Source organism: Cyprinodon variegatus, unplaced genomic scaffold (assembly GCF_000732505.1).
Source record: "Cyprinodon variegatus isolate N-32 unplaced genomic scaffold, C_variegatus-1.0 Scaffold59, whole genome shotgun sequence".
NCBI lineage: Eukaryota > Metazoa > Chordata > Actinopteri > Cyprinodontiformes > Cyprinodontidae > Cyprinodon > Cyprinodon variegatus.
Window position 1 is genome coordinate 393,434 of NW_015150512.1, and position 7,373 is coordinate 400,806.

The following is a 7,373-nucleotide window of genomic DNA, read 5'->3' on the forward strand; positions in this document are numbered from 1 at the left end:
TTTATATATATATATATACAGAAAGATCAAGCTAAAACTGAACTATTCCTGTTTCTTCTGGATTTAAGAGGAAAATAAACCAAGTGCATGTTGATTAAAGTTGAAGTAATTTTCAACTGGGACTCAGGACCGTTTGAAAATGTCAGAAAACCCTGACTATCCTCCATGCTCCACACCCCACACCTATAACATGACTGACTTTACATGACCTATCCATCTGGAAAGCAGTTGGCAAAGCCCGATTTTAAATAGTTTAGAACCAATCAGATGACTACAGCTGATGCAGTGATGTAAAAACGTTTTTTTAATGATAAAATCTCAGAAATCAGCAAATTGTTGACGTTTTAAAGTATCCAGCACACTTGAAATATTATTTCAAGGGCATCATAAAAACATTTCTTTGTTGTGCCAGGAATCTTGACAACTATGGTTTTACATATGTGCTATAATTAGGAGAAGAGTAAACTCCCTTCTCCTTCACTGTGATTGGTCTGGTTTGATTTAGACCAGAGAATATGAGCCAGTCTGGTAGGCCAATTTAACAACACACTGAATTTTTGGTGCATATTTTTTACTTTTAATAAAGAGTAAATGTTTTTTTGCTGCCCCTCTTAAGGTGAGTCAATTCAATGTCAATTCAATTGAGTTTATTTATATAGCACTAATTCACAACATGACATCTCAATGTACTCTACAGAGACAATACTTAGATTGATTAGGAGAACCAGTTGATTGCATCAAGTCACAAGTCACAAAGCAAAGAAGATGAACTCCAAGTCAATTCTTCTAGTCACAGTAAAGGAAGCAGGAGTACATTGGAAACAGGACAATCTCTACAATCTATGAGCAGAGATGTTAATGGCAGCAGCACAACTGATATTTCAATCCAGGATGGAGTTACTGCTGAACAGGAACAGACCAAGTGAAGCTAATATGATGAGAAAAAGCATTCAACCGCTCCATGTTGTACAAAGGCACGCTTAAAAATACAAAGAGCGGGGATCGAGGTGGAAAAAGGGTCCCAGCGTTCTCGTGCACCTAACTCTTCTATGTGGTCCAAATTCACAAGTCATTTTCGGTCATACAAACAAAACAAACTGGTAAGGTACCAAACAGGAAATATGCATAGTGTAAAGGGGATTTAGATTTGACCAATCAGATGCCTACTGTCTGCAACACTGTCTGCGGTCACATAGAATTTAGGAGAGGTACAGCAGAGTGTCTGCGGAGGGGATGGGGATGTCTCTGCGTTCACTGCGACACCTAAGCAGACGACCTACTGTAGTTTTGAAGTATAAATCAGCTTTGAGGCCTCAAATATAAGCAACACCACCACCACACCATTCATACTGTAGTGTGGTCAGTTAAACCAATGTGTTTCACTTCGATGTTCCTTTTATTCTTAACCTATGATGATTTACAATGTAATGTTTACAACCAATGTGTTGCTATTCATCAATATTAATAAATGGTATGTCAAGGAGAAAATAAAAACTATATCTATTTTCTACTAGTTTTACACAAGATTAGGTAGATGACCTGAAATAATTGCCTTTGATCATGTTTTTTGCTCATTTGGCAGTTTCTTCAAATCCATTTCTACAGTCCCAGATGCTAATAAAATTTTAAAATGTTGTGAGGAAGATTAGTTCTTACATAATAATACCTTTGGTGAAGTTTTGTTGAAAAGTATGGGGCATCTTAAAGCAGCTCCAGGGCTCATGCCACACCCATAAGGATAGGCTTCAAGTGTCTTTATCTTCTAATCCTTTATAGATGGCTGGCTGTATATGTAGCAGCTGGTCTTTAGCCACACAACTGCAGTATCTAAGAGAAAGAAATATAAATTAGGATCATGGCATTTCCTTTCTGGCTTTAGATTTTAGAATACATTTAGTCAGTATTTCTCATTTTCTTAGGAGCAGTCAGGCAGGAAGGAACTGAGGCGTCAGGCACAAATGAAATACTGCCGGTCCTACCACTTCAAACTCTTTTACACATTTTATCTGAGATCAAAAATCATCCCTGCTCTTCTTTCAGCAGTGATGTTCATTCATTTCAAAAAAGCTAAATATCTGTCAAGTTTTGGGTCAGAATTCCCCCCAGATGGATTTCTGAGCAAATGAAATATACAAACATGTAGCCTTTTTTTTTTATTTCTCATTAAACTATACCTAAACACCTTGTTTACGGTGTTTAGTCAAATGATAAACATCTTTCTCAAGTGAAGCAAGCTATGTTTGAGTTTGAAACATTGTGGGTGGTCCACCACTGAAGCACTTTTTGGAGTAGATGTCATCTATGAAAGACCTAAAAGGAGCCTGAGAGGCTAAAAGCAGGAATTAGGTTAGAACCAAACCCTTTCAGGAGGAAAAACAAAAGATCTACAGGGTAGGTCATGGTAAAAAAAAAAAAAAAACAAATAACACACAAATTCATTTGGGAATTATTTCCAAAGCAATAGCTGCACAAGAAGTAAAATAATGAGGAAGACACAACTGAGAGTGAATGAGTGTTTATTCTGCACAAATAAAGAACATGTTAGGACAGGTGAGAAGAAAATGATTTGGTGTCCAAAAAAACAAGAAACTAAGAATAAAACAGGAAAAAAAGAAAAGTAACACAAACTGTAAAACAAAGGAAACATGCAAAAGCAAACTCTGAAGTAGATGGATGTTAACTGTAGTTTTATTTTGTCAGAATCAGTCAACTATTGATTTTCTTTCTGCTTTTTTGTTAGAAAACTATTGACATTTTGGGATTGTTGTCTCGCTGATAACAGTCAAACTACAGGGTCGTATTTCAGGCTGAATTCAGAAATTCAAGGATAAAAGATAAAGTCAGAATCACTGAATCCTGGCTTCATCCGTTCCACAAACAGCAAATCAGGCCCCAGAGCTGTGGCCAGGTGTAAGTGAGTTAAGTGTTCTATAAGAGAACACTAGACCACGCTGATTCAGCAAACTTAGCAGATAGACTAAATACCTAAACAGCCTCATTTATACATTTCTTGACCATTTCTTTCCACTGAAAATGTCTTTATTTAAGGAGTTACCTGTTATCTTTCTCAAACTATTAACCTAAAGGTGCATCTTGGGTCCAGTAAAAATAGGCCCCAATTATTGATGGCATTTTAGTCATGTTCTTAATTATCTTTTTTTCCTGCAGTTTGTGGTCAAGTCATTAAAGACTTAATTGCACCTCATAGGTAAGAGTGACAACCTACAAAGCTAGGTCCTGCAACATGCTCTCTATCTCCATCACACAGGAGGCCACATGTCGATATGGTTAATGGCTTTTGTTGCAAACAACTTTTGCATTTTTTCATCCATTGTTGATACAATTTAGGCAGGTAAAACTTGCCACTGACCTATTCCACTGAACTACTGACCTATTTTTTCAGAGTAAATAAATAAAATAGAGCAAGTTAATCTTTTTCTGTAGTGTCTCATTTTGTTGCAGACTCACAGCTAAGTTAGTAAAAGTCTGAATCTCCACATTTAGAGAACTTCAATACAGTAAGAATTTATTGTCCAGTAACTGAGAGAAAAAATATTCAAAGCAGGGTCACAAATGACAAGGAGCAAAAACTTTTCATACATATATCTCTTTGCTGACATTGTGACACACACTGTAACCAAGTATTGTTTGAAATTTAAAACACAGTCTGTGCAGTGGGTAGCACCGCTGCCTTGCAGCAAGGACATTCTGGGTTCCATTCCCGGCCTGGGTAATTCCTGCATGGAGTTTGCATGTTCTCCCTGAGCATGCATGGGTTCTCTCCCGATACTACAGCTTCTTCCCACAGTCCAAAAACATGACTGCATATTCAGCGGCAAAGAAGAGTTGCTGCATTATCTTATTACAGTTTATGGACATATTATGGAAAGGTGCAGCTAAATGCAAAAAAGCTGTGATATATCACCGACTGTGCTATAACTGGTGAGTTCCTGGATCGATCATTTTCATCTTAATCGTGTCCGATTGTATAGCAGTCAACTTCTGTCAATCTGCAACAGGATAACTGTAGCTACAGTATAACCTACCACCATCAGCCTGTGTATGGCTTATTGCATATATAGTATAAAGTGCTACATAACTACCTTCCATTTACATTTACAAACTAGTCCTTAAAGGACAACTCGCCCCAAAATTGACTTAGTTTAGCTAATAAACAGTATACCATCCATACATCCATTCACTATGGTTTGTCTTAACAGTCATGTTTCTGAAATAGGAAGATGGAGTACCTGGAGAGAACAAATGCCTGCATGGAAGAACATGCAAACTCCATGAAGAACTTAGTACAGATAATTGAAGCCAGAGCCTTCTTGCTGCAAGGCAACAATGCCACAAACTGGGACACCATGCAGTCCCCATAATAGATTGCATACATGGGTGTCATATAGCGCTGTCTACATATATAAGAAATTATTTTGAGAATTTATTTTTATAATTTATTTGGTAGTACTGGTTTTGTCCCTAAAACCTTAAGTTTAGTACCTTTGTCATGTTTAATAAGCATGCAGGTCTATTTTCTAAAAAGGGCATACTCATAATTTAGATTCAAATGGCCAAAAAATGACTTCCACCCCCCCAAAAAAACAGATGTTAACATGGAAAAGTTCTTACTTTTCCTGTGGTTACATATATAGCAAGTTTGGTGCCTATACAGCAAGCAAATGTGAAGTTATAGATTTTTAGAATGAAGAAAATACAGGCAAACTCCTACTGTGCCATTTTGAAACAGTTTGGCACAAATGCTGAAATTTGGAATTTATTCTTGAAATTTAAAATTTAGAATGCAATTATATATTTGGCTATAAACATACAGTTTCCTGACAAAAATCACAATTAATCATTTAATCAACCTTTAGCTATCGGTAGGATATATTTCAGAAACTGACTTTTATTTGGATGAAAACATCATTTGTTTAAAAAAGCAAAGGTAGGACAGATTTTATGTGCTTTGCTTGGCTGCGCCGATTCAGTGTCTTGGCTTTCATAAGCAATAAATTGTATTTTGGCTATCAGAGCACTTTTTGACATAGTGCTGGAGCTGTGGTTGGTGGATATTAGAATGAACTAGATAGTCTTTCAGAGGAGTCTTAGATGAAGATCTGGACATATGATAAGTGTGTCAGTCTCAGAGTTATGGCTACATCTCAGCTACTTTTATTACTAAGTTTATCACTGTTTTGAAATAGCTGCAGCCCCCTTGAAAGTGGGCGGTGAGGCTTAAGAGGTTAAAGGGTTTAGGGTTTATATTTTGGATCCATTTTGGGGTTTGCTCTACAGTTGGTGTAACATCGCCCAGAAAAACTGAGCCTTCCTGCTTTCAGGTATAAAAATGGATTTTCCCCATACCTTGATAACGAGTGTGTGTGCGTATAAATACAGACCATAGTTTTAACAGTTTACTGTAATCTAAATGTAATCTAACATCTAAAGGATTCTATGGTTGGATGCCTAGCATCATGTAGATGGCATTTCATGACTGTTTTGCAGTCACTAAGAGTGTCATTGTGAAAAGTGTCATTGCCGCTATCAATTCACTGTCAATGACACACCAGACAATGCCCAGCATCCTTGTGTTTCCTGGTCCACTAGGGAATAGATTTTTTCTGTTATTAAATGGTAGCGGAAGTAAGGCTCTGGAAAAAGAACAGTTGACCTTTATGAAACACTGCCTCAAAAGTTTCAGACCTTTTCCTGTATCAGAACACCTGATTTTAATTGATTGCTGATTAACAGGCTTTTGCCGAATAACAATAATCTGAATCAACTGTTTTAAAGCACTGAAACATGTAAAAACTGCAGGTCAGGGTTGAAAATGCCAATGTAATTCATTCTGCCTTGTGAAATTCTTCATTACTTCATTCGATTTGATTTTTTACTATGTTTTACTTTTACATAAATTCATAGTCACCAACTTAAGCTCTGCCTTTCTATTATGCCAGATTAGTATGTATTTTGTCTGATGCATTTTTGTTGTGTGCACAGGGGATAACTATTCATTTTTCTGATGATAATCATGACAAAATTATATTTTCAAAGATGAAATTTTAGATAATAGATCTGTTCTAATCTATGTTCTTTTATCAGGGTCGAGCCTGGTTCCAGATCAGTAAAAAAAAAAAAAAAGTTTTCATCTTTGGAATGCAAATCACAGCTGGAGTCTCTGTCTGGATCTGAAACACGTCAAAACAAGACAGCTACATGAAGCAGCAATAGAGAGAGAGAGGGAGAGAGAAAGAAGTAGAGAGATTACGTGGCATGTCCTTTCTTTACTTTTTCCCGGCCTTGTGTCGTTTTTTTTTTCATCTTAAAATGTATATACAATATGAAACTAATATTCCTATAGGTGTGACTGTCCATCATCATGTCTATCATTCAAAAAATCAGCAGTTGGCACCAGAATGAATATAGTCTCCTGCACCAAGGAAGTAGACACCTGAAATCAGTGCCCCTGGTCCAACACAGCTGGATGAAAAGGTTTAACTGCATTCTTATTATATAGTCTTATACAACAGGAATCCTGCCAATAAGCTAATTACTTTTTAGGTGTGTCAAACATGTGAAGTCAGATCTTGTTTTCCCTTAAGGACTTGAGATTGACAAAAAGGAAGAGACAAGAGCTTTATGTTGATTTTTAACTATTTGAAATGAAATCAGATGGACCTTTACTACTTTAGGTCAGTAATTGGTTACTGAAAATGTTGATTTGTTTAAAGACACAAGTTAACCTACTCTAAGTACCCTATGTCTTCAAATAATTTATTGAAGCCCAGACGATAACGCAGATCATTATTTATTAAGCTAATTCATTATATTTTTTCTTTTTTGGAAGCACATCTAGGGATGGTGCAATAACACAAGTACATAGCGTCAGAATCTCTGAACTTTGGACCCAATATTCAAGCAGACAGATCAGGGTGATTTCAAACTAGCGTTTATTAAATAAGAAACGTGCGGCTGCTCGTCAGCTAGGGTGAATTCACCGGGTACTCTGGCTCTGAGTTCAATTCAAACGGAAGTTTTCTCTACTGCTTGTGGAGGAAGCTGCCCCCAGAGTTCCGAGTAATGAGCAGAGCTGACGCCAGCCAATGACAAGGGGTAGCAGTATCTGTGAGACAAAATCCAATGTAGTCGTGTGGACGTAGCAGAACCATTTTACCAGACCAGAAGATCAGAGAGCCAAGGAGGTACCAGAGGAGAATCCAAGCTGAGGTCAGAAGACAGGTCAAAGTTCAATAAGCTGGCAGAATCCAGGAATCAGTATAGAAAAGATAAGACTAACAGAGCAAACAGAGACAAACAATCCATCCATCCATCCATCCATCCATCCATCCATCCATCCATCCATCCATCCA